The sequence below is a fragment of the Bos grunniens genome, chromosome 2, assembly GCF_055505025.1.
Source record: "Bos grunniens cultivar Pamir isolate PY7600 chromosome 2, Bosgru_T2T1.0, whole genome shotgun sequence".
Taxonomy (NCBI): Eukaryota; Metazoa; Chordata; class Mammalia; order Artiodactyla; family Bovidae; genus Bos; species Bos grunniens.
The window spans coordinates 71103894-71131722 of record NC_141166.1 but is presented as its reverse complement, the minus strand read 5'-3'; the positions used below and the strand labels follow the sequence as shown (position 1 = coordinate 71131722).

General features: G+C 43.1%; 1 long non-coding RNA gene across 1 annotated transcript; it reads left to right on the top strand.

The window, feature by feature from the left end:
- The first annotated feature begins 5900 nt into the window (after positions 1-5900).
- Positions 5901-15207, top strand: LOC147378217 (uncharacterized). Its single transcript, XR_015145251.1, has 4 exons — positions 5901-6011; positions 6217-6316; positions 12924-12984; positions 14968-15207. It is a non-coding gene; the product is annotated as an uncharacterized LOC147378217 (long non-coding RNA).
- The last annotated feature ends 12622 nt before the right edge of the window (positions 15208-27829 follow it).

Sequence of the window (27829 nt, the reverse complement as noted above, 5' to 3'; positions counted from 1 at the left end):
TTTGGACATGACTGAAGTGACTTAGCAGCAGCAACAGCAGCAGGTTGATCATAACTTTTCTTCCAAGGAGTAAGTGTCTTTTAATTTCATGGCTGAGGTCACCATCTGCAGTAATTTTGGAGCCCCCAAAAATAAAGTCAGCCACTGTTTCCCCATCTATTTGCCATGAAGTGATGGGATCGAATGCCATGATATTAGTTTTCTGAATGTTGAGTTTTAAGCCAACTTTTTCACTGTCCTCTTTAACTTTCATCCAGAGGCTCTTTAGTTCTTCTTTGCTTTCTGCCATAAGGGTGGTGTCATCTGCATATTTGAGGTTATTGATATTACTCCCAGCAATCTTGATTCCAGCTTGTGCTTCATCCAGCCCAGCATTTCTCATGATGTACTTTGCATATAAGTTGAATAAGCAGGGTGACAATATACAGCCTTGACATATTCCTTTTCCTATTTGGAACCAGTCTGTTCTATTTCCAGTTCTAACTGTTGCTTCCTGACCTGCATACAGATTTCTCAAGAGGCAGGTCAGGTGGTCTGGTATTCCCATCTCTTTCAGAATTTTCCACAGTTTGTTGTGATCCACATAGTCTAAGGCTTTGGCATAGTCAATAAAGCAGAAATAGATGTTTTTCTGGAACTCTCTTGGTTTTTCGATGATCCAGCGGATGTTGGCAATTTGATCTCTGGTTCCTCTGCCTTTTCTAAAACCAGCTTGAACATCTGGTTGTTGAAACTAAGGGAGCAGAATTAGAAAGAGTGGATGGATTTTAGGCAGAATGATTCTGACTGTGTTGACAGGTTGAATGGTTAATAGGAAGGAAGAGCCAGTGGTGGAGCTTAGGTTTCTGTTTTGGGACCTAGGTGGATCAGGGAGCCTATCTTGTGGTAGAAGCATCAGAGGAAGAGAGGGATTGGAGCCTTACTGTTTTGGAATGGTGCCTTAGCAACTGTGCAGGGTGATGGAGTTGGAGAGGCTGAGATTTACAGTCTTTAAAGAAGGTCTGGACCAGGGTAGCCATAGCAAGAGTAGAAAGGAGAGCTCAGACCACAAGTAATATCTGTAGTATTATGTAGTGTCTCATTAATTGTGGGGGCCTTCCGGAAGAGATGCTTCTTAGAATTTTGGTAGAACTTTGATTCTACCAAATCAAACATGAAACTAAGCTACATGGAATTTTAATAAATATTCTGCATAGTTTTAGATAAATTGATTTTGAGATATAAATGGAACATATATGGATAACTAGTTGGAAACACTGGAATGCCAGTTTAGTACTTTTAAGTTAGAACTTAGGACAAGGGTCAGGTTAAAGTTGGTTATCAACAAGTAGGTGAGAAAGGAGGCTGGGATAAGTGAAACTTAACCAAGGAAAGTGGAGAAGGCCATGGCAACCCACTCCAGTACTCTTGCCTGGAAAATCCCATGGACTGAGGAGCCTGGTAGGCTGCAGTCCATGGGGTTGCTAAGAGTCGGACATGACTGAGTGACTTCACTTTCACTTTCCACTTTCATGCATTGGAGAAGGAAATGGCAACCCACTCCAGTGTTCTTGCTTGGAGAATCCCAGGGACAGAGGAGCCTGTTGGGCTGCCGTCTATGGGGTCGCACAGAGTCGGACACGACTGAAGCGACTTAGCAGCAGCAGCAGCAGCAGCAATCAAGGAAAGCAGGATGAAGGCTGGAGGATAACACCTGGTGGAACATCAACATCTTAGGGGAAAGTGAAGGAAAAAGATCCAGGAAAGAAACATGAGAAGGGCTAAGGATGGAACAAAGGAGAAAGTTATGAGGAGAAGCTAGGGAAGGAAGAGAGAAAGAAGGCAAAGAAAATTTGAAGGTCAATGGCCAAACATGGGCTAAGGGTGTGTGGACAGAGCTGATGAGAAAGGGTAGTATTATTCTCCCTCTACCTTTAGCTGCCAGATAAGCCTTGTCAACACAAAGTTCTCCCCAAGTTGACGGTGGCTTATTTCTGTTACTTTCTACAGACTAGTGGTTCTCAATGCAGTAGGGGGTGATTTCATTTCTCTGGGTTCATTTGTAGTTGTCACACTGGGGTAGGGAGGCTTCTGACCCTCTGGTGGGTAAGAGGCCAGGGACGCTGCTCAACATCCTGAGATGCACAGGACAGCCTCTTGTCATCCCCAACAAAGCATCGTGCATGTGCGTGTGTTAAGTCCCTTCAGTCGTGTCCCACTCTTTGTGACATTATGGACTGTAGCTCACCAGGTTCCTCTATCCACAGGATTCTCTAAGCAAGAATCCTGGAGTGGGTTGCCACGCCCTTTTCCAGGGGATCTTACAGATCCAGGGATCGAACCCACATCCCTCTGCCTCCTGCACTGGCAGGGGGGTTCTTTACCACTAGCGCCACCTGGACTGAGTCCCTTGGACTGCAAGGAGATCAAACCAGTCAATCCTAAAACAAATCAATCCTGAATATTCATTGGAAGGACTGAGGCTAAAGCTCCAATACTTTGGCCACCTCATGCGAAGAGCTGACTCATTTGAAAAGACCCTGATGCTGGGAAAGATTGAAGGCAGGAGGAGAAGGGGACGACAGAGGACGAAATGGTTGGATGGCATCATCGAGTCAATGGACCTGAGTTTGAGCAAGCTCTGGGAGATGGTGAAGGACAGGGAAGCCTGGCGTGCTGCAGTCTATGGGGTTGCAAGGAATTGGACACGACCGAGTGACTGAATAACAATGAAGCGCTGCCTGGGAAGCCCCAGCAAACCATCGCCCAGCACCAAACGTCAAGTAAGAAAGCTCCGAACTCATGAGGAAGACTGTGTGTTGGTCCCACTCATTCGGCACAACTTATTAAAGCTTTGGGTGCTGTGCTCACAGGAAGAACTGTCTGTCACCACAGGGCACTGCAGCTCTTTCTAGTTTGTGTTTCAACAGCAGGGCCACCTTTGAAAGTAGAATTTGAAAGATTCTAGCAAGTTAGCCCGCCTTTTCAACCAGTGCAAGCAGTACATGAGCACAGTAATTTTAGGAAGAGTTCTTAATAAGTGCCATCAGAGATTTAAGGGAAATGTATTCCAAGAACTGAACATCTTAACTTAGCAAGGTCACTCTTTCCTTGGTACCTTCTTGGTACGCCTCTGAGTCTCAGAGTGAACTGGATCTTCTCCGAGTTGTGCTTTGAAGCTTTGGCCCTGCCGATAGCCCCCAGGCATGTCAGCTCCGGAGCCTTTGAGATCTTTCAACTCAGCTTAGGACTCTGGAGCTTTCCTTAATTGAAAGCACTCACTAATAACTCCATTTCCTAGAATCCAAACAGCATTAACTCCTACCACCCAGCAGCGAAGCTTCCTGCTTGTCCAGCTGAATCTTATTGGTTCTGATGTCTGCTCATCAGGCAGGTGGAGTTAGAGGAGGAACACAAGATGCTGTGTTCACACCGCTGCTGGCCCTTATGTCCATCTCAGTTTCACCTGCCAACTCTCAGAGCTCATGGTTGGAGGCTCTGAGTGGGGGCTCTGAAGTGGCACTGCCTGGGTGAGAGCCTGTTTGTCTATCCATCAGCTGGATAACAAATGTGGGTAAATGACTTAGTGTCTCTTAGTAAAATGAGAATGACTGTCTCCCTCAGAAGGTTGCTTTGATGATTAAGTGGGTAAATACATGTTCAGAGCAGTGCCTGGCCACAGAGCAAGCTCCCAAAATAATATTAGCAACATTACTTATTAGATACTCTATTACTTTCCCAGACTTGCTTTAGCAAAGTGCCATGAACTAAGTATCTTCAAACACAGAAGCTTATTTTATCACGGTTCTGTAATCTGGAATCTGACATCAAGGTGTTGGCAGGGCTGAATTCCCTCTGAAGATTCTAGGGAGGAATCCTCGCCTTTTCCTAGCTTCTAGTGGTTGCTGGCAGCCTTGGTGTCTCTTGGCTTGTAGCGCCAGCTTTTGCCTCTATCATCACCTGTTCTTACCTGTGCACACCTGTGTATTTTTAAATAACCTTCTCCTTATAAGCACACCAGCAGCCATTGGATTTAGGACCCTCTCCTACATAATCCAGTAAGTTGTTGTTTAGTTGCTAAGCCATATTCAACTCCTTCGCAACCTCATGAACTGTAGCCCATGAGGCTCCTCTGTCCATGGAGTTCCCCAGGCAAGAATACTGGAGTCAGTTGCCATTTCCTTCTCCAGGGGGTCTTTCTGACCCAGGGATCAAACCCTCATCTCCTGCATTGGTAGGCAGATTCTTTACCACTGAGTCACGAGGGAAGCCGGATCCAGCATGTGCTCAGTTGTGTCCAACTCTTTGCAACTGAGCTTAGTTGCCCAGTTGTGTCCAACTCTGCAACTCTCTGGACTGTAGCCCGCCAGGCTCCTTTGTCCATGGGGATTCTCCAGGCAAGAATACTGGAGTGGGTTTCCATGCCCTCCTCCAGGAGATCTTCCCAACCCAAGGATCAAACCCAGGTCTCCCACACTGCAGGCAGATTCTTTACATCTGAGCCACCAAGAAAGCCCCCATCCAGTATAGCTTCATCTTAACCAATTACATCTGCAAAGACCCTATTTCCATCTAGTGTCACATTCCAAGGTTTCTGGTGGACATGGGTTTGCTGCTGCTAAGTTGCTTCAGTCATGTCTGACTCTGCGCGACCCCACAGACGGCAACCCACCAGGCTCCCCTGTCCCTGGGATTCTCCAAGCGCGAACACTGGAGTGGGTTGCCATTTCCTTCTCCAATGCATGCAAATGAAAGTGAAGTCGCTCAGTCGTGTCCGACTCTTAGCGACTCCATGGACTGCAGCCCACCAGGCTCCTCCATCCATGGGATTTTCCAGGCAAGAGTACTGGAGTGGGGTGCCATTGCCTTCTCTGAAGGACATGGGTTTGGGGGAACACTATTCAACCCTCTATAGTACCATTAAAGTTAATTAACAAATTCATTTTGATTTAGCATGTGCTTCTCTTGGTGAGGAAAATCTATCAACATGTTTAGTTTTTTAAATTCCAGACAAATTTTAAAAACTGGTTCTTTAAAACACACTGCATGTTATAGCCTGAACACCATCCTGTAGAGACAATTTATAAAAAAAAAATCAAAAATAGTGTTTGACTCAGACTTCCTCTGGTATGAGATCTGGCGGGAGAGTTGGGGTGGGAGGAGGAGGCTGAATCCAATTCAGCCTACCACCTGTCCACCGACAAGATGATAGACCTCCACGAAATCCACTCAGGCAGCATAATGTGTAAGGGAAGAGTCACTTTCTGGTCTGTGCCAAACAGAATTGGATGTGTGTGTTCAGAACATTAAGCCCCTGACACCCTAGTGCAGCATCAGAAAACATGTAGTGAGTGAATGGTGCCAGTCAAAGCCCTATTTCTGGGCGGAATATCTATGGGTGCCTCTCTTTGCGTGGGTGTCTCCTCCCCCCAACCCCCGTCTCCCTCCTGCAGGTGGGAGAGACTGCCAGCTATTCAGCAGTTAAGTTTGCATTCTGATGTGTGCTGCTTGAAGTCCAAGGCGAGTGCTAATTCCTTTACATTCTTGTCATGCATGAGAACCAGGTGATGCTTTCCAAGTTAATATCTGAATGTAGTAGTCAAATGATATACCCCATTTAACTCTCACAGAATCCACCAGAGAATATTCAGCTTCTTTCTTTATGTCTGCTGATGACTGCCCTTGTGAGTATGTCTTCCAGAGCAGTGGTTCTCAGACCTTTGTTTGCATACAGATCATCCGAAGATCTTGTTAAAATGCAGATTCAGATTCAATATGTCCTGAATGGGCCCAAGACTCTGCATTTCTAATAAGCTTTCAGGTGATGCTGATGCTGCCGGTCCATTCGTCCATCACAAGGGCGATGGAGAGCTTAACCAGCAAGGCTTTGTGTGAAATGCCCTCCCCCAATCCTCTCCAACAGGTGTGCAGCCTGAGAAAAGGTACTTGTGGAATTAAACCTATGGAGTCTGAGAATAAGGAATACATTCACCATCCAAGAAAAGAATGCCCAACCAGCAAGTAGGAAGCAGGTATCGGCCTTTAGGTACTGGTTTTGCTGCTGAGCAGCTGTATGATGTTGGATACTTTATTTAACCTCTTTAATGCCTCAGTTTCTTAACCTGCATAGTAGGTGTGAGAATACCTCCTTCAAACTACAGAATTAACAGAGGTGATGCATTTTAAAAAACTGTGAAAAGTGTAAGTCATGATTAAAGGCAAGTTATTTTTCCACAGTGTCTGAAGAATGAAAAACAAGCGTTGGCCTATGGAGAAGAGCACTGTTACATAAAGAGCTTCTCCATCCGTGGTACCTGCCTGGACTTCTTTGAGAAATGTATCCTTCAGGTCACTCCAGGACAAAACCATGCTCAAATATAAAGCTTTTATTAATACTTTCTAATAATTCAATATATTTAACATTTACTCAGCTCTTTGTACATGCAAGATGTCTAGGAGCTATGGATGTATCAAGAAAAATGAATCAGGGCTGTGAACCTGGAGGAGTTTAATTGTACTATGAGAGCTAGTGGGGGGGCTTCCCCAATAGCTCAGCAGTAAAGAATGTGCCTGTAACACAGGAAATGTGGATGTGTGTGGGTTCAATCCCTGGGTCAGGAAGATTCCTTGGAGGAGGAAATGGCAACCCACCTCACTATTCTTGCCTGAAAAATCCCATGGACTGATGAGCCTGCTGGTTTACAGTCAGACATGACTGAACAACAAGAATGAGAGCTGGATCGTGGACCTGGAGTCCCATACAGGATGGGTTGGATCATGTGTAGTCAGGGGCGGGGGGTGATCTTCTTTGCCCTGTGCCCCGTAAGTACTATGATGCTTTACCTTCTGCTTCCCCGACTCTCTTGTTTCAAGGGTCTTACATGGGTCCTGAGCAATGAGAGGTGGTATTGAACAGTGGTTGAAACTAGGAATCTGGAGCCAGACTGTCTGGTTTGAAGCTCAGCTGTGTGTGTCTGTGGGTAGTTTATTTAACCTCTCTATGCTAGAGAGGTTGGTATGTACTTTGGAGATACTATAATAGAGTGCTGTTGAGCAGATTAAATAAGTATAAATATATGTAATTTATATTATAAGTATAAATATATCTATTATACTGGTATATTAGAGATACGAAGGGAACACTTCATGTAAAGATAACCACAATAAAGGACAGAAACAGTATGGAACTAACAGAAGCTGAAGATATTAAGAAGAGGTGGCAAGAATACACAGAAGAGCTATACAAAAAAGATCTTAATGATCTGGATAACCATGATGATGTGATCACTCATCTAAGCCAGACATCCTGGAGTGTGAAGTCAAATGGGCCTTAGGAAGCATCACTACGAACAAAGCTAGTAGAGGTGATGGAATTCCAGCTGAGCTATTGCAAATCCTAAAAGATGATGCTGTTAAAGTGCTGCACTCATTGTGTCAGCAAATTTGGAAAACTCAGCAGTGGCCACAGGACTGGAAAAGGTCAGTTTTCATTCCAGTACCAAAGAAGGAGAATGCCAAATAATGTTCAAACTACTGCACAACTGCACTCATTTTACATGCTAACAAGGTCATGCCCCAAATCCTCCAAGCTGAGCTTCAACAGTACATGAACTGAGAACTTCCAGATGTTCAAGCTGGATTTAGAAAAAGCAGAGGAACCAGAGATCAAATTGCCAACGTATGTTGGATCCTAGAAAAAGCAAGAGAATTCCAGAAAAATATCTACTTCTGCTTCATTGAATATGTTAAAGCCTTTGACTGTGTGGACCACAACCAACTGGAAAATTCTTAAAGAGAGGGGAATAAGAGCCCATGTTACCTGCCTCCTGAGAAACCTGTATGCAGGTCAAGAAGCAACAGTTAGAACTAGAAATGGAACAAAGGGTTGGTTCAAAATTGGGAAAGGAGTGTTTCAAAGCTATATACCTGTCACCCTGTTTATTTAACTTATATGCAGAGTACATCATGCAAAATACTGGGCTGGATGAATCACAAACTGGAATCCAGATTTCTGGGAGAAATATCAATAATCTCAGATATGCAGATGACACCACCCTTATGGCCGAAAGTGAAGAGGAACTAAAGAACCTCTGGATGAAGGTGAAAGAGGAGAGTGAAAAAGCTAGCTTAAAATCCAACATTCAAAAAATGAAGATGATGGCATATGGTCCCATCACTTTATGGCAAATAGATGGGGAAACAGTGGAAACAGTGACAGACTTTATTGGTGACTGCAGCCATGAAATGAAAAGATGCTTGGTCTTTGGAAGAAAATCTATGACAAACCTAGACAGTGTATTGAAAAGCAGAGGCATTACTTTGCTGACAAAGGTCCCTATAGTCAAAGTTATGGTTTTTCCAGTGGTCATGTATGGATGTAAGAGTTGGACCATAAAGGAGAATGAGCAACCAATAACTGATGCTTTTGAACTGTGGTGTTGGAGAAGACTCTTGAGAGTCCCTTGGACAGCAGGGAGATCAAACCAGTCACTCCTCAAGGAAATCAACCGTGAATATTCATTGGAAGGACTGCTTCGGAAGCTGAAGCTCCAATACTTTGGCCAGCTGATGCGAAGAGCTGGCTGCTGAGAAAGATAGAAGGCAGGAGGAGAAGGGGATGACAGAGGAGATGGTTGGATGACATCACTGACTCATCGAACATAAGTTTGAGTAAGCTCTGGGATATAGAGAAGGATAGGGAAGCCTGTCTTGCTGCAGTTCATGGGGTTGCAAAGAATTGGACATGACTGAACAAATATATAAGTATTTACATTTTTTCACAGTAAGGTCTATGGGTTAGCTATTCGTGTTGAGTGAAAGGGCAGTCCACAGAGAGCAGTGTGGGTGGGGCTCGGCCAGTGTGGGACCCAAGGTAAGCGCACTTCTTCCCTCCGGTGGAGAATCCACAGACAGAGTACAGGTGCCTGAGCTGGAAGGCGCTCCACCCCAGCAACACAAGCTGGACAGTTCATGGGGCTTCCTGCTCCCACAGTGTGGCGCCTTGAGTGACAAGGAGTGACCCATAGACGTGGCTTGGCTTTTACCTTCTGGTTCAGCTCCCTGTAGATTTCTGTAGCCGCCACCCAGGTCCTGACTCCTGGGCTGCCCTTCCTCTCCTCCAAGCCCCTGGGGGTAGAACCTCTGGTCTCTCCTCCCAGATCTCTTCCAGGGTCACATCATTGCACGCACTCCAGAGGATCCTCTTTTGGTGTCCCTGAGGGCAGAAGAGAGTGGAGCTACAGTCTCCTCCTTTCTCTGTCTTCCCAGTTCTCCTATGGGGTGTAGAAAGTACTCCTGCTTATTTCAGGTCTTCCGTTTCAAGAGTAAAATACATAAAGAATTCTTCCTTCTTTTGGCAACCCTCAGTCTGAAAGCAACTGGGAGACCATGTGCACTGAGGTAGGGAAAAGAAAAAAATTTAATTTATTAATAATTTATGAAGCCTCTACCTGTACTGCAGGAAAGGTACAAATTCAGGAAAGGAGGGCAGAAGAAGGACCAATAATCAGCCATCCCACATATTGATTTGTTGTCATTTTCATATAAAACACTGCGGGGACAAGCAGAAGGCACTGACCCTGCAAAGGCAGGTTTCCCAGTGCTGTGTGGTCAGAGGAGGACTAATCCCTCAGGGGATCTGAGAGCAAGGAAAGTGTTCACTGTGCCCGAGGTTCTGAGCAAAGAATGCAAGCTTCCTAATTGTCACCTCTTCCGGGAGGCCTTGCTAGCTCCAACCTGGAGGAGTACACCCATCCATCTATCCATCCTTCCATTCATTTAACAGGAATTTCTGGTAGAACTTGCTTTCCTCCTATTCCAGGCCCACCTAAGGCTATAATGGACTTCCCATATGGCTCTAGTGGTAAAGAATCTGCCTGCTAATGCAGGAGGTGCAATAGATGCGGGTTTGATCTCAGGGTCAGGAGATTCCTCGCAGTACGAAATAGCACCCCCACTCCATTATTCTTGCCTGGGGAGGAGCCTGGTGGGCTACAGTCCATGGGGCTTCAGAGAGTCAGATATGACTAACTGATCACACGGCTATACAGTGGCTGATACATTTCTCACTATTGTCTGATGAATTAGCCTGTCTCCCTTTCCTGTAACAGTGGATTACTGTGAATGTGGTTTGCCATCAGAAACTGAGCTTGGCAAAATGAAAACAGTGTGGGTGGACCTTTGGCTCTGGTACTTCCTGGCTGTATGATCTTGAGCACGTTATCTTGAACCTTTATGAGTTCAGTTTCCTAATCTACTAAATAAAGGTGACAATACCTATACTAGTTAGCTTGGGCTGCCAAATGGAATATTTTAGACTGGTTGATTTAAGCAACAGACATTTATTTTCTCACAGTACTCCAGGCTGGAAATCTCAGGTCAAGGTCCAGCAAGGTTGGTGCATGGTGAGAGCTCTCTTCCTGGCTTGTAGACGGCTCATTTCTCTCTGCAGTGTCCTTATGTGGTGGAGATAGAGAGAGACAGACAGATGGACATTCATGGAGAGGCACTCCATGTTCTTTCAAGGCTGCAGTCCTATCAGATCAGGACTCTATAATCTCATTTAACCTTAACAATTCAGTACTTCCTAATGATCCTGTCTCCAGAGATAGACACAGAGGGGGTTAGAACTCCAACATAAACCTTTTGGTTGAGCAGCACAATTCAGTCCATAACAAACTGCATGCAGTCATTGCCCACGAGTTTCTTCCTCTGTGGAGAAGGTGGGTCCAAAGAGAGGCTTCAAATGCCAGTTCCAGGCCTCCCCAGTGAGGAGCAAGTTCTGAGTTGAATGATGCTTGTGGTCCATTTCTTCCAGGGAGCCCCATCCTCCTTTCCTGCCAGCTGCTGCCTCAATCCATGGATCCGTCCAGTAGCTTTAAACCACAGCAGGCAGAGGGCCCTGGTCCTCCTCCCCTTCCTGTCAGGAAGCTCCAAGACCCCGGGGAACATGAGCAGATGCAGATGCTCACAAGGGAAGGGCGCGCACTGACTGCTGCTGCCTCTGTCTGCAGGTCTCCTTGCCCAGACAGAGGCATCTGGGTAGGGAATTTTTCCAGAATGAATGGGCACTTGCTTTCATCTAAATAACTTAGAGAAGCCCCCAGCTCCCTCTTCTCAGAGAAGCTGTCTGCTCCAAGGTGGTATTTCTGACTCTAGAAATAGGGAGGACTGGGAACTTGAGAAACTCTGTTTTCTTCCCAGTGTTCATATGTGATAAAATCTGGCTTTACTGGGCACGTCAGTATATTTTAAGATGAAGTAAAATCAACTTTATTTTTTCTAATTGGGTTTATTATACTTCTAGTAGGAGGGTTCTTTGCTGGAAGCCAATATGAAGGCTGAGCAATGAAAGACAAGCTTCCTCCTCTTGAAAAGGCTTCCTGTTTAGCCTGAAAGACAAAGCAGACATATGTGAAAAGATTAGTGCAGTGTGGGATTTTAAAAATAAAGAAATGATTTATTTGGCTGCTCTGGGTTTTAGTTGTGGCACTTGGGATCTTAGATCTTTGTGGCAGCATGCGGGATGCTTAGTTGTGGCATGTGGGTTCTAGTTGCATCCCTGACCAGATGGAACGTGGGCCCCCTGCATTGGGAGCTAGGAGTCTTAGCTGCTGCACCATCAGGGAAGTCCCTGCTGTGTAGGATTTAATATCATTTCAGGACCACAAAATTAATGTGAAGGCCGGGTGATTGGATAAATGGATGAGTGCACAGTGGCCAATGAGGGTGGGGTACAGGAGACAAATGGGCCAATAGAATGGGGTGGGGAATGTTGTCCTGGCTCTGGACAAAGCCTTGGAGAACACAGACCTGCTGCATGGCAGCTGGGTCAATGTTGTTGTGTTTTTAGATGTTAAATTTTTTTTTTTACATTCCACTTTTTGCCTTTGGATTGATAGAGCAGATGGAAATCTTGCTTCTCAATTACCCAGTGTCCCTGTTTGATCCGAGTACATCTGGAAGGGGATTATTTACATACATTGTTTTTTTAAAAATGCGAGTGAAAACTGGCATGGAATTTGGGGAGGCATTTTATCTTTTTTCCCCCTGTCTGTCCCATCAATATAGTTTCCCAAGAAAAACAAAGAAATAAACTCTTACAGCATTAAGTCACAGCAGGAACTACTTCTGTTCCATTCCTTTCATCTCAAAATAAACTTAATTTATAAGGACTGGGAGGGCTACAGTGATATTCTGCAATGCAAATAAAACACAGCATGAACACATACAGGAAGAAAGTTTTGCGCTGTAAATATACTCAGGAAGTTCAGAGAGGCATAAAAAAGTTGGGGCAGGCACGAGAAATGATTACTTTGGAAATGAATTGCAATTTTCCATTTTTAAGGGAACATATGTCGCTACAGTTTTCTCTTCCAGGATTGACTAGAGGGTGGCCTTTGGCCAGTTTTTTTTTTTTTAAACTGTGATTGATTTGGCTGGTTGTGTTGCATTTGAAATGCCCATGACAATGATGTTCTTTGGATATTTTCATTCCCACATCTCTTCTTGCAGCCTGAGCTGTTTAGAGTAATGTCACCACCAACTATAATTCAACCATTTGCCATTTATTTCTCTGGCAATTAAAGCATGTGTTCACCAAGCCAGGACTGACTTATCAACTGAAGTATGTCTCCCTCCACCCCACTTTTCTGAAATTTTAGCTATAAAGCTAGAAGCAAGGCATGTGCATGCTTAGTTGCTAAGTCTTCCCCAACTCTTTGAGACTCCATGGACTGTAGCCAGCCAGGCTCCTCTGCCCATGGGATTATCCAGGTAAGGATACTGGAGTGGGTTGCCATATCCTATTCCAGGGGATCTTCCAGAGCCAGGGATTGAACTCGCATATCTTTCACCTTCTGCATTGATTGGTGAATTTTTTGCCACTGCACGACCTGGGAGGAAGCAAGAGCTGAATGCTAAATTTTCCTGAATTTGCTGTTAAGTCAGAGGAAGATATTTGGACAAAACAGAGACTGAGGACCAGCTCTCAACAAACTTACGAAGGTAGAAAATTTGTCTCTGGGCACTACTGGTCTTCTTTCTCAGCTGCTGGCCCTTTTATAACTCTGTAGGCACTCCATCTCCAGCATCCTTGTTCCTCTAGCAGAAGAGAGGGCATCTGATGGTTGTGTTCAGGCTAAGGTGTTAGAGACACAATGAGCTATCAATCTTGATAATTTTTGAATTTATAAAATAATGCTTGCAAAGGGCATGCACTACTTAACTGAAAGGCAAGTTCACAATGGGATTTCAGACACAGTAGATCTTGGGGAAAATGTGTGGAGACATGAGAATTTCCTGATGCTGAAAAAAAGATAGTATTTACTTAGTTTTTTATTTATCTCCCTAACCCCTAGATCTGTCCACCTATTGATTATCTCTTTCTCTATCCATCCATCCAGCCAGCTTTGATGCTGAGAGTTTATTATTTATAATAATTAGATGCTATGCTCAGATATTTAAGAGCTTGGGGTCTGTCTTCAGACCAGATCAGAGTTCTCCATACAATACCTGTGGAGTTCAAAACTCTCGTCCCTGAGTGTAAGAGCCTGGTCATCAGTAAAGTACGGATGGAGAAACAGTGCTGATTGCATCTCCTTTCTCTTTCCAACTCTTCTCTTCCCTAGGTTCTCTTTGGAGACACAAGGATGCTTCTTCTTCTTCTTCTTTTTTTTTTTTTGATTTGAGGCAAAATTAAGGTTACTCAGTGATACTATTAGATGATCAAAAGTTTTAAATAGAAGCTGAATCCCAAAAGTAAAGGGGAGAAACTTACTGTTGCACAGAACTAGCAAAAGAGAGATTCACCATTCAACTTAATTTCTTAAAAAAAATCGTTAAATTTTAAGGACAGTAAGACCTCTTAATGAAGCTCTAGCTTGTTGTCCCTCCTGGTGACTGTGGAGTGGTCTCTCAAGTGATACGATTAAGGGGGTTGGTCTCTGGAAGTAAGAGCCATCTTTCTCCAGAGATCTGCTTCCTAAATCACTAGATGGTATACCAAATGGTTTGGTTGACAAGAAGATTGCCCTTCACCAGCTTTCTGTTCTGTCTTTTTGGGGACTCCCCTGTAAAGAGCATGAAAGGGCCACCTTCTTCACTCATAACAGCATGCGGAGTGCCTGAGAGTGCTCCATGGGCTTTATCTATGTTAACCCCTTTAAGTGATGTAGGTACTATCATTAACCTGGCTTTATGAAGGAACTGATGCACAGAGAGGTTAAGTGACTTTCCCAGAGTCACACATTTTGTAAGCAGCAGAGCAAGCTTTTGAGCCCAGGCAGTGGTATGACCCTGAGCCAAGGATGCTAACCACTTCACCCCTCTGCCTCTCATCTTGCCCCTGACTTACACTTTTCATCCATCTCTTAACCTCTGGTCCTGCATTGTAGCTATGTCAACTCTTGCCTCTTTCCCCATCACAACACCAAGAACTTCCTGGGATTGGGAATGACGTCTTCTATTTGTGTTTGTGTTCCTTATCATGTATTGCTGACACAGAGCATAGTGGGTGAACAATACACGGTTCTAACTTTATTACCAGACAGCTTTAGAACAGTTTCCTGGAGGAAGAGAATGCTGCCGTAGACCTTGGATCTCCTGCTTCAGTTGTCCTCAGATCGAGGGACTGGGTAGTGAGCTAGCCCTAGGCCTTTCCCACCAATCTCCACTGGGAAACCTGCTGGAATCTGAAGAGGGGCCCCTACTGGGCTGTGGACTGAACTGGGCATCTTGGGTTTGTTAACTTTGTCCTGAATAATCTTAAAGTTGCCATAATGACTAACGTGCAGATGAAATTGTAACAGGACAGAACAGAATCTGAGCCTATGTTGGATCTATTTCTTTTGCTTTAATCTTTACTCTCCACTGCTTTTATTACTATGATCACTGAAAGGATGCTGTCTATAGCTATAAGGGTACATAATGGCCTGCCTGGGGGAACCCTTCCCTTTTGCTTGAATGTTAAACTAAAGTGCCTTTGTTCAGCTCACAGGGAAACACTCTGACCCTCCCCACCTGTGAATGGCTGCAGAAAAGAAGAAATCAACACCCCCATCCCAGATGCTAGCCAAGCCATGAGATATCTTGCAAGTCTTACTTCCTCCCCTCCTCCCCTCTCTGTTCTATAAAAGAAACTGGCATCCAGATCCTGATAAGTTGGTACTTTAGGGCACTAACCCACCCTATTCTTGGATGCCTGGCTTTTGAATAAAATTGCTATTCCTTGCCTCAACATCTCACCTCCCAGTTATTGGCCTGTTGTGTGGCAAGGACACCAAACTTGGATTCAGTAACATAAATCAGAGAATATGAGTGTTGAAAGAGATCCTTGGAAAATCCCTCTAGGTAGATGACTGACCTGCAGGACAGGTGTTTTTTTTCTTCTGAAATATCGCTTAGTCACTCATGACTGATACCTCCTCAATTTTTGATTTCTTCTTGTTTAAAATATAAGCTCTTTTATAAAATTCAATCTGATATAGATGAGTCGAATTAAAAATAGCAGTAGTGCTCATGCTTCAAAAGGAACAAGAATAGATGTTCCCAGGCACCTAGGATGTGCTAATTTAACAGTTTTTCCCATTGATCTTGGCTCCAAAAAGTGAAATAAAGTTGCATAATTTTCTTGTAAGATAAAAAAAAAATCTTACAAAATTTTGATCAATGATAAATGCTCCATGGGACTAAATTGACAGTGGAACTTACCCCCAAGGTCCTTTAAAAGGGGCATTTAGTCATTAATGAGCATCGTATTTACACATAAATGGTACCACTTGAATGGATACCTCTTATTTCAGGCCTTTCCCTGAGGCATATCTTACCAAAGGCATTTATTGGGTGTTGGGAGATCTATATGGTGGTAGCAGACCATCTGAAGGTACTCAAAGCATGTGCACAAACTTGAATGATCATCTTGCTCATTACAAGAACCCTCTAGAGGTCGGTCAACAGAATGATTGTCCTTGTTTCATGACAAATTAGTGTTGGACCTGGGATTTGGAGCCAGGGCTCCTAACATGAATTCTTCACACTATTATGTATAAATGCGAGTTCTTGACTTTCTAATGACCTAATCTAATGACCTAATAAGGAGAGCCTAATAGTTGTTGTTCAGTCGCTTATTCACGTTCAACTCTTTGCAATCCCATGGACTGCAGCACGCCAGGCTTCCCTGTCCTTCACAATCTCCCAGAGTTTGCTCAAACTCATGTTCATTGAGTTGGTGATGCCATTCAACCGTCTCCTCCTCTGTCCTCCCTTTTCCTCCTGCCCTCAATCTTTCCCAGCATCAGAGTCTTTTCCAGTGGGTCAGCTCTTTGCATCAGGTGGCCAAAGTACTGGAGCTCTAACAGCAGTTCTTCCAATGAATATTCAGGGTTGATTTCTTTTCGGATTGACTGGTTTGATCTCCTTGCTGTCCAAGAGACTCTCAAGAGTCTTCTCTAGCACCACACTTTGAAAGCATCAGTCTTTGGTGCTCAGCCTTCTTTATGGTCCAACTCTCACATCTGTACATGGCTACTGGAAAAACCATAGCTTTGACTATAGAGACCTTTTTTAGCAAAGTGATGTCTTTGCTTTTTAATACACTGTCTAGGTATATCGGAGAAGGCAATGGCACTCCACTCCAGTACTCTTGCCTGGAAAATACCGTGGATGGAGGAGCCTGGTAGGCTGCAGTCCATGGGGTTGCTAAGGGTCAGACACAACTGAGCGACTTCACTTTCACTTTTCACTTTCATGGGCATTGGGGAAGGAAATTGCAACCCACTCCAGTGTTCTTGCCTGGAGAATCCCAGGGACGGGGGAGCCTGGTGGGCTGCCATCTATGGGATTGCACAGAGTTGGACACGACTGAAGTGACTTAGCAGCGGGTATATTATAGTGAAAGCTGAGTGCCAAAGAATTGATGCTTTTGAACTGTGGGTCCCTTGGACTGCAAGGAGATCCAACCAGTCCATCCTAAAGGAGATCAGTCCTGGGTGTTTATTGGAAGGACTGATGTTGAAGCTGAAACTCCAATACTTTGGCCACCTGATACGAAGAGCTGACTCATTGGAAAAGACCCTGATGCTGGGAAAGATTGAGGGCAGGAGGAGAAGGGGACGACAGAGGATGGGATGTTTGGATGGCATCACTGACTCAATGGACATGAGTTTGAGTAAACTCCAGGAGTTAGTGATGGACAGGGAAGTCTGGTATGCTGCGGTTCATGGGGTCGCCAAGAGTCGGACACGACTGAGTGACTGAACTGAACTGAACTAAGTATATTATAGCTTTTTTTCTGAAGAGCTAGCATCTTTTAATTTCATGGCTGCAGTCACTGTCCATGATAATTTTTGAAGCCCCAAAAAATAAAGTTTGCACTATTTCCACTTTTTCCCCATCTATTTGCCACGAAGTGATGGGACTAGATGCCATGATGTTAGTTTTTTGAATATTGAGATTTATGCTAGCTTTTTCACTCTCCTCTTTCACCCTCATCAAGAGGCTCTTAGTTCCTCTTTGCTTTCTGCCATTAGAGTAGCATCATCTGGATATCTGAGGTTTTTTATATTTCTCCCAGCAGTCTTGATTCCAGCTTGTGATTCATCCAGGCTGATATTTTGCATGATGTACTCTTCATAGGAGTTAAATAAGCAGGGTGACAATATATAGCCTTGGTATACTCCTTCCCCAATTTTGAGCCAGTCCATTGTTCCATGTCCAGTTCTAACTGTTGCTTCTTGACCTGCATATGGGTTTCTCGGGAGGCAGATAAGGTAGTCTGGTATTCCCGTCTCTTTAAGAATTTTCCAGTTTGTTGTGATCCACACAATCAAATGCTTTAGCATAGTCAATGAAGCAGAAATAGATGGTTTTTTTTTTTTTTTTGAATTCCCTTGTTTTTTCTATATCCATTGGATGTTGGCAATTTGACTTCTGGTTACTCTGCCTTTTTAAAATCCAGCTTGTACATCTGGAAGTTCTCAGTTCATGTACTGTTGAAGCCTAGCTTGAAGGATTTTGAGCATGACCTTGCTAGCATGTGAAAAGAAGGCTATTGTGTGTTAGTTTGAATGCTCTTTGGCATTGTCCTTCTTTGGGATTGGAATGAAAACTGACCTTTTCCAGTCCTGTGGCCACTACTGAGTTTTCCAAATTTGTTGGCATATTGAGTGCAACAGTTTAATAGCATCATCTTTTAGGATTTGAAATAGCTCACCTGGAACTCTGTTACCTCCACTAGCTTTGTTGGCAGTAATGCTTCCTAAGGCCCACTTGACTTCAGACTTTAGGAGATATGGCTCTAGGTGAGTGACCACACCATTGTGGTTATCTGGGTCATTAAGATCTTTTTGTGTAGTTCTGTGTTTTCTTGGCAACTCCTAGTCTCTTCTCCTTCTGTTAGGTCCTTTCTGTTTCTGTCCTTTATTTGTGCATTGCCCAAATGCATGAAATGTTTGCATGAAATGTTCCCTTAATATCTCCAATTTTCTTGAAGAAAGTGCTAGTCTTTCTCATTCTATTGTTTTCCTTTATTTCTTTGCATTGTTCACTTAAAAAGCCTTTCTTATCACTCCTTGATCTTCTTTGGAATTCTGCATTCAGTTGGGTATATCTTTCCCTTTCTTTTTTGCCTTTCACTTCTCTTGTTTTTTCAGCTATTTTTGACAAATAGATTTAAGGAATTAAGATCTGTTAGAGTGCCTGAAGAACTGTGGACAGAGGTTCTTAACATTATCCATGTTATGTCCATGTTATTGTCCATGTCCATGGTGACCAGAATCATCCCAAAGAAAAGGAAATGCAGGAAGGCAAAATGATTGTTTGAAGAGGCTTTATAAATAGCTGAAAGAAGTAGAGAAGGAGAGCCTAGAGACACTAGGAAATCATCTGGTTAACTTGTTTATTCAGTCCATTGAGAATCAAATTGCCTAGCAAATAGCTTCAGCACTGATTCTTAGTATTATGGAAATTCTACAGTGTTGGCTAAAATGATTGGATAGACAGAGTCCCCATTCTGTTGAGAGAGTGACAAATTTTAGGTCCTTACAAAATCACCCTAAATGGCAAATGGACCTTATTTCCTACTATCTTAAAAGGGCTGGGGTAGCTGTCTTCCTCTGGGCTGAGAAAGGTCTGAGGCTGCATTTGAACTCAGCAGATAGGATTGGTGATGGCTGATTGGTGGGTGGGAGGGGAAGTAGAGCCAGCACATAGATCTGTATATTCAAACCTGAGACAGTCAGTTTTTACTTAAAAGGAAAAAGAGATGCAGATGTCACAAATAATTGCAAAAGTACATAGTTTAGCCTCAAAGGTTTGTATCATTTATTATGAAAAAATTCAGGGCAGGTGTTACGAGTCAAGGGCTACATTCATCAAAGAATCTTAGTATAATCCTTGTGAAACTTCTGACTTCTTTGTATGTCTACCACTTTCTCCACAGATTGACTTTCTCTTCCTCTCTATTCCACAAGGTATAAAATGTCTCCCCTTCCAGTGTGGAGTAGGAAATGACCACCCACTTTGGTATTCTTGCCTGGAGAATTCGGTGGACAGAGTAGCCTGGCAGGCTACAGTCCATGGGGTGGCAAAGAGTTGGACAGTACTAAGCGACTGACACTTTCACTTTTCTTTCACCCTTCCAGCTGCAGAGTCTGATGTGATTTCAGTCTAATTCTTAATTCCCAGTAAAGTCATATAATTGGCTCATCTTGAGGAAGATGTCAGCCATGGTTAACAAGTGACATTACCACACAGACATAGCTATTGGGGTCTATTAAGGGGAATGGAGATTAACTTCCAAGAATTGGGAAATCAGGCCATTGGAATAGACAAATAATTCCAAAAAGCTTCTACTATAATCTCCACTAGTGTGTGAAGACCTCAAGAGTACAAGTTATATTCTTTTCTTTTTTTCATTTTCTCCAAATTCTCATTTTTCCAAGGTCTAAATATGTCTCGTCTTACAGGGGTGCGTGGTGCTCAGTTGCTTCAGTCATGCCTGACTCTGCTACCCCATGGACCATAGCCCACCAGGCTCCTCTGTCCATGGAATTCTCCAGGCAAGAATACTGAAGTGGGTTGCCATACCCTCCTTCAGTGGATCTTCCTGACCCAGGGATCTAACCCAGGTCTCCTGGATTGCAGATAGATTCTTTACACACTGAGCCTACTCAGTACAATAAGGCAATTTTGTTAAGGACAATACATATAGAAGAGTAAAAAGTTGTTAGATGTTTCTGTTATCAGTAACAGCTTGTCTCATATTTATGGTGATGATTCCAAAGGCTGAGAACAAATTGACTACTGTGAAGTATCCACACTCATCAGGCAAGCTGTATGTTGGACAAGACCACCTGGGCAGAATTCAAGAAATGGTGAACTGGTCTGTCCTTATTAGCTCATCATCCACTTCCAGCTTAAATAGGGGAGGAGAAATTGAAGCATTGCAAGAAAGGAATTCTTTGGAGGGAGTTGAGAGAGTTATATGCATTTCTACCACCCCCATCAGGACTTTTCACTGTTTTTAAGCCAAGTGAAGGGGTGTTTCAAGAGAATTATTCAGAAAGACTGGCTGCATTGCTTAGAATTTAGAAGACTTTGAGGTTGGTATCTGAATCTGGCTTAAAGTGAAGGAAGGCAGGTGGCTGAGGCTGTGACTAGCTAACAGCCTGGGACAGCAGAATTAAGAGGTGGTAACGAATGACTGTGCTACTCAAACTAAGGGGGAAAGGTGAGAAAAATAAAGTCAGTTGTTCTTTGCTTCTTGTTAAGTCTAGTCGATTCAGTAAAACATGATTGACACTCAGAAGGAGAGATCTCTATGGGCAAGGATGATCTAAGAATGTATCATGAAATAGGAAGCACTTGAGCTGTGTGTGTCTTAAAAGGATGGATGGATGCAGATAGATGTTTGACCTTGTTCTTCCCTGTGAAACATTTATTACAAAAACTCATTTCCTGTGCTCATTGGTTCTTGGAACCTCTGAAGTTTCTGACACTACTCAAATTGAGTTGGAGCCAATGAACTGTGCAAATCTTATGCTATTTACTGACCACTGGACAGAAAGCTTAGTCTGACAGAGACTTAGCAGTGACAGTCACAATGTCACTTGAAAGGCTCAGTCTGAATTTGGAAGTGTCTTGTTAAAAGGCAATACTTGTGAAAACTCTGGGGACAGGGCAACACCCAAGGCAACATATCTCTGCTAAGTGACTCAGTATTGATGCCAGACATCCACATGACTTGAATTAAGATATCTCAGGTTGATCAGTATGATACACATGTCACTTAAGGAGACTGATAGAGCACATTTCTTCCAAAGAGTTTTCACATCTGATCTCATAAGGTCTGTGTGAGAAAGGGGAAGTGTTGAGGTACTTTAATGGACTAGAACCTAGTGGTCCAGAGTCAACGATAAAGAAAGTGAAAAAGAGAGAGAAAGACAAAAAGAAAGACACAGGGACCCAAGCTCTGATGGAGCAAGGGTATTTTATTAGCAGAAATGCAGGCTTATATATCTTTAGTAAGATGATTACTCAGCTATTACACAGAATGAAATTTTATCAATAGCCACAATATGGATAGTCTAATACATACAAGGTCACTGACGCTGAAAAGAGCCATAGCATGTCTCGTCCTATGACCTCAGGCCTGAGAACTGTGTGCAGCTTTACTCGTTCTCGGAATAGGAACTGATAAGGAACAGAGAATCCTTGAGAAATAGAGAACAGCATGCAGGAATCCTCCTGTTAAATGTTCCCTAACAGGAAAGATGAGGATTGGTTTTCTCTTTTGATAAGGAAAAATGACTTGTTTGTATTGACACCGCACTATGTCATAGCCCACAGTGAATCTCATTACACAGAAAGTTATTTTTCTAGAAAGGGGTATCTGAACTCTACCCCTACTGGGGTGAAGTTCTTCAGGGGTGAGAGTGAACCAGTTATTATCTGTTTCCATCACAACATGTTGTGGGCTACAGCAATGGTCACAAATTATTCCCCTCCCTCTATCCATGTCCTAAGGTGCATGCTAAGTCGCTTCAGTTGTGTCGAACTCTTTGTGATGATAGCCCGCCAGGTGCCTCTGTCCATGGAATTCTCCAGGTAAGAATACTGGAGTGGGTTGCCATGTCCTCCAGGGGATCTTCCCCACCCAGCGATCCAACTTGCATCTCTTAGGTCTCCTGCATTGGCAGGCCAGCTCTTTACCACTAGCAGCACCTGAGAAGCCATGTCCTAGAGTATTGCCACGCTACACTGACTCTGGCCTTGAGACTACCTTTGACCAATAAAACTTAAGCAAGTACAACACAAGCAGAGGTTTACAAAGCACTTGTATTGGGCTTTTTCCTTGCTGTGCTTGGAACCCTGAGGCCACCATGTGAATGTGTCCATGAGATAAATTGTGTCCACAGGATGAATTGTGCCCCTCCAACTCCCCCCTCCAACCCATTCATATGTCAGAGTCCTCCAGCATCTCAGAATGTGACTGTATCTGGAAATAGAGCTATCAAAGAAGTAGTGAAGGTTAAATGAAATCAGTGGGGTGGGCTCTAATTCAGTATGAATAGTGTCCTTATAGGAAGAGGAGCTTAGGACACAGACTCACACAGAGGGAAGACCATGTGGAGAGCCAGGGAGAAGATGGCCATCTAGAAGCCAAGGAGTGAGGCCTTCAGAAGACACCAAGCCTACTGACTGCTTGAGCTTGAATTTTTAGCCTCCAGAAATGTGAGGAGGTAAATTTCTGTTGTTTAAGCCCCCAGTCTGTGGTATTTTGCTATGGCAGCCCTAAAACACTAATGCACAAGCTTAGTGGAGGGTGAAAAATCATATGGAACAGAACTGGTGCTCCATTTAAAAGTCAACCAACTTTCAGATGTGTGAGAGAGACCATCTTGGATCACCCAGCTTCCAGCTGACTGTAGGTGCATGAGGAAGCCTAGCAGAGAAAAACTGGGGTTGGCAAGTGAAGACCACGGGAATGGTTGCGCCTTCGACTGGATGCAGTGTTGCTGCAGGAAACTGAATCTTAATGTAGGTGCTCCCATCAGGAGAAAAGTCTACATGGGCTCCTTGTCTGGCAAACCCAGGGTAAACTCCAAGGATTTTTTTTTTTTTAGATAATCCTCATCAAACCACACTTTGTCTATGGAAACCCAAACAAAATCAAAGAGGAAAGAGGAGCATTTTAGATTCTCATTGGGGTTTTCTATCATCAAAAAGCAAGTTCTTGTTTTCCTGGGTAACAGATGGGAGACTCAAAGATAATGTCATGGAACTGAGCCATCCCTCACATATAAAGGTGATTGATTTTTCCCATTAGTGCTGTAGATCTGCCCTGAGCCTTTTACTTATTCTCACTAAATTTCCCTATTGTTCAGGAGAATACATTTTCTAAAATGGTTGGTTGGATTTAGCAATACTGTCAGTGGCTGGAGAATAGAGGGTAGTGAACTGTCTTACATGGAGATCGTATTAGTTCACCTTGATCTTACTGTTGTTATCTTTCAACAAATTGAGCTAACCTGTCTCTGTGGGGCTTTCCTGATGTCCAAATGGATCGTCAAGTCTGAAGTTAATTTTTTAATTTGCCCTTTCACTTTTAGACTCAGAGAGAGAGGAAAAAAAAAAAAAAAAACTCCTTTGGACTATTTCTACTGAAAAAATCAGCTTAACAACAAAAATGAATATTATCTCATAGGAGCTGTTTCTTCTCTCCTTCTCTCCCTTTTCTCTTTCTTCTATCCCTTCCTCCCTTCCCTTCCTTCTGTATATTTTAAACCACCATAGGATCAATAGGTAATTCCAATACTTCAAGAGCAGTTCTTCATATCAGTTCCATTCTGATTATCTGCTGGAAACTACCAACATTTCAGTTTCAGTGGTAGTCCTTGGAAACCTGCTTAAAGATAATCTGTCTGAAGCCTTTGATTTGGAAAAATGGAAAAGGGGAAGCGAAGTGACTAGATTTTCAGAAGTTTTTGAGATCAAAGGATTTGGTTAATCCTTTGTGCTATTTGCTGTAACTTTATAAATTTGGGGGTGCAAGGCTAGTCTCCAGAAGTCGTTACTCTGCCATTGTGTGGATAGTGTTCGCAGGATTATAGTCTCAGAAACCCACAGATTTCCTTAGTTTTGGTTAAATTCAGTGGTTTTCAATCTGGACAGCACATTAGAATCACCTGGGGAGCTTTAAAATTTACAGAAGCCCATCCTTAGAGTAAGGAAATTGTATTTTCTAGAGGCCAGAGCTAAGAATCAGCATTTTAAAGTTTCCAGATTATGAAAGGTCATCAAGATTGAAAAATAAAACAGTTGAATCAGAAAAAATAGAAAATTCTATCACACCTAACCATTCTTTTAAAAACAGATGAAAAGCATGATGTTTGGCAGAAATCAATATAATTCTGTAAAGCAATTATCCTTCAATTAAAAAAATAAATAAATTAAAAAAAAATGATACTGGAGCTTCCCAGGTGGCTCAGTGGTAAAGAATCCTCTGCGGTTTTGATCCCTGGGTCAGGAAGATCCCCTGGAGGAGGAAATGGCAGCCCATTCCAGTATTCTTGCCTGGAGAATTCCATGGACAGAGGAGCCTGGCAGGCTACAGTCCATGGGGTCACAAAAAGTCAAACACAACTGAGCAACTGAGCACAGCACAGCATTAAGATACTACTCTAAACAGTACCTTTAAGTAAGATGTAAAAATTAAATTACATTGTTATGTTTAAAGCAATGTAAAGACCTATGCATAATTAGGTGCCATTTTAACTGAATGGTCTATGATCTCCAACTCTTGCTTGATCTTTTCTTTTGTAATATTTTATGATTCTTCATTCTGCCTTCCTCAGGCTTGAACAGGTATTGTTCACTTAGACTCTTTCTGCTTATAGTCAAATGTAATCCCTCTCTGTGAATGTGTCCTGATATTTAAGATCTCCCAGTGAGCTTGTGTCTGCAGGGAGAGAGATTTTTCTGCCACATGGTCAGTTTAACCTCTTATCAGATAATGTTAATTAAAGCCTTGTTATGGAGGTATGGTTTGTAGATCAGCAGCAGCAGCACACCTGGGAGCTTTGTTAAATATGCAGAAATCCAGACCCTGCTCTGCCTCCTGTTGAATCAAAATCTGCAGTTTAACCAGATTCTACATAATTCATCTGCACATTAAGTTTGAGAAGCACCGAACTCAAGAAACTCTTTTTTTTAATGTTTTTGCATGTGCTTTTACCTCTGGCTTTTACCTGTCTTTCCAATGTAGGCATAATAAGAAAGATTTCTGTTAAGAACTTACATGTATATGTATGATTCACACTTTCTCTTTGATTAAAATGGATTTTCATATATGGGAAAAGAATCTGGAAAAGAATAGACATATGTAAATACATAACTGAATCACTTTACTGTATGAAAGTGAAAGTGTTAGTCACTCAGTTGTGTCTGACTCTTTGTGACCCTGTGGACTGTAGCCTGCCAGGCTCCTCTGTCCATAGGATTTCCCAGGCAAGAATACTGGAGTGGGTTGCAGTTTCCTTCTCCAGGAGATCTTCCCAACCCAGGGATTGAACTTGGGTCTTCTTCACTGCAGGCAGATTCTTTACCTTCAGCCCAGAAACTAATACAACATTATAAATCAATTATACCTCAATATAAAATAGAATTTAAAAAATTATATATCTTTCATCACTCTTTTTGGCTGTATTTTTAAAAATTTAGCTTTATGAATAACTGTTCAGTTCAGTTCAGTTCAGTTGCTCAGTCGTGTCCGACTCTTTGTGACCCCATGAATCGCAGCACGCCAGGCCTCCCTGTCCATCACCAACTCCTGGAGTTCACTCAGACTCACTCACGTCCGCCCTTGTCTTCCCAGCATCGGGTACAGTTGCGGCCATCTGTCCACCGGAATTTGCTCATTCGGTAAATGGGATGATGACCTGCAGTTCTTTTTGTCTTGCTAAATTTCCTCTTTACCATTTCAGCCAACGTGTTTGATTATACGCTTTGGGCATTTGGTTGATCTATCAATGTTGGACATCAAGAGGTCCAAGATGTCCAGTAAAGCCTGGTTCAATTTGTCTGTTTTGTTTGTTTTAATTTTCATTATTCTAGGAGTTGGGTCATTAAAAGATCTTGCTGCGATTTATGTCAAAGGGTGTTCTGCCTATGTTTTACTCTAAGAGTTTTATAGTGTCAGGCCTTACGTTTAGCTCTCTAATCCATTTTGAGTTGATTTTTGCGTATGGTGCCAGGGAATGTTCCGAATTCATTCTTTTACATGGAGCTGTCCAGTTTTCCCAGTACCACTTGTGTAATATAGAAAAATGGTACAAGAGAACCTTTTGCAAAGCGGAAATAGAGACACAGACATAGAGAACAAATGTATGGACACCAACTGGGGGGGAGGTGGGATGGGGTGAATTGGGAAATTGGTATTGACACGTATATACTTTGTTGTTCTTTAGTCATGAAGTTTTGCCTGACTCTTTGCAATCCTATGGACTATAGCCCACCAGGCTCCTCTGTCATGGGATTTCCCAGGCAAGAATACTGGAGTGGGTTGCCGTTTCCTTCTTCAGGGGATCTTCTTGACCCAGGTCCTAACTGTGTCTCTTGTACTGGCAGGCAGATTTTTTACCACTGAGCCACCAGGGAAGCCCGTGTATTCACTGTAGTTGTTTAGTTGCGTCTGACTCTTGGTGACCCATGGACTGCAGCACGCCAGGCTTCCCTGTCCTTCACCATCTCCCAGAGTTTTCTCAAACTCATGTCCATTGAGTCAGTGATGCCATCCAACCATCTCATCCTCTGTTGCCCCCTTCTCCTCTTGCCCTCAATCATTCCCAACATCAGCGTCTTTTGCAGTGAGTCAATTCTTCTCATCAGGTGGCCAAAGTATTGGAGCTTCAGCTTCAGCATTAGTCCTTCCAGTGAATATCCAGGGTTGATTTCCTTTAGGGATTGACTGGTTTGATCTCCTTGCCTTCCAAGGGACTCTCAAGAAGAATAAAATTGATAATTAATGAGAACCTACTGTATAGCACAGGGAACTCTATTCTGTGCTCTGTGGTGACCTAAATGGGAAGGAAATCCAAAAAAGAGGGGATATATGTGTACATATGGTTGATTGACTTTGCTATACAGCAGAAAATAACACAACATTGTAAAGCAACTGTACTTCAATAAACTTAAAAAAAAATCAATGTAGAAATCATTGGTTTTTTTTCATACTGACAGCTCAAGAGAAAGGTGTTATAAAGCTTCTGACAATAAACATTTCAGAAGGCCCCACTGACTACATAACCCTCCTGCTTCTCCTGTTTGCACTGCTGCTTATCACAGGGGTGGTTGTTCCAGTAATGAGAGGAGTGCTAGGACCAAAAGAGGGCAGTGAAATGTGATGAAAACCCCACGGTTTTGTCTCTGCAAGTCTTTGCTCTTCTTTCTACACCCACTCTGCCTCCAACTAATGGCTTTAAATACTATTCGTATGCTGATTCCTGAATTTCCATTTCAAACTTCTTGCAGAAGTCTAGTCTCTTGGATATCCAACAGGCATTTCATTTGTCACAAGTCCCAAATCAAACTCGGTTATCTTGTCTGCAAACCTGCAGCTCTGCTCTTCTAGTTGCTCAGTCCTAAACAGAGATGTTCCTGACTTTTCTCTTCCCTCCCATGCACATCCAGTTCATCAATGAGAATTCATCTGAAGACTCTTTCTTCAGAATATACACCCTGAGTCCCCCACTTCTCAGAAGCCCTTTTCCCATCACTGCTGCCTGGTGCAGACCATCATTTCTCCCCTGGACTGAGTTATCCTCTCCCTGCTTCTAACCTTGTCTTCTTCCTTTCT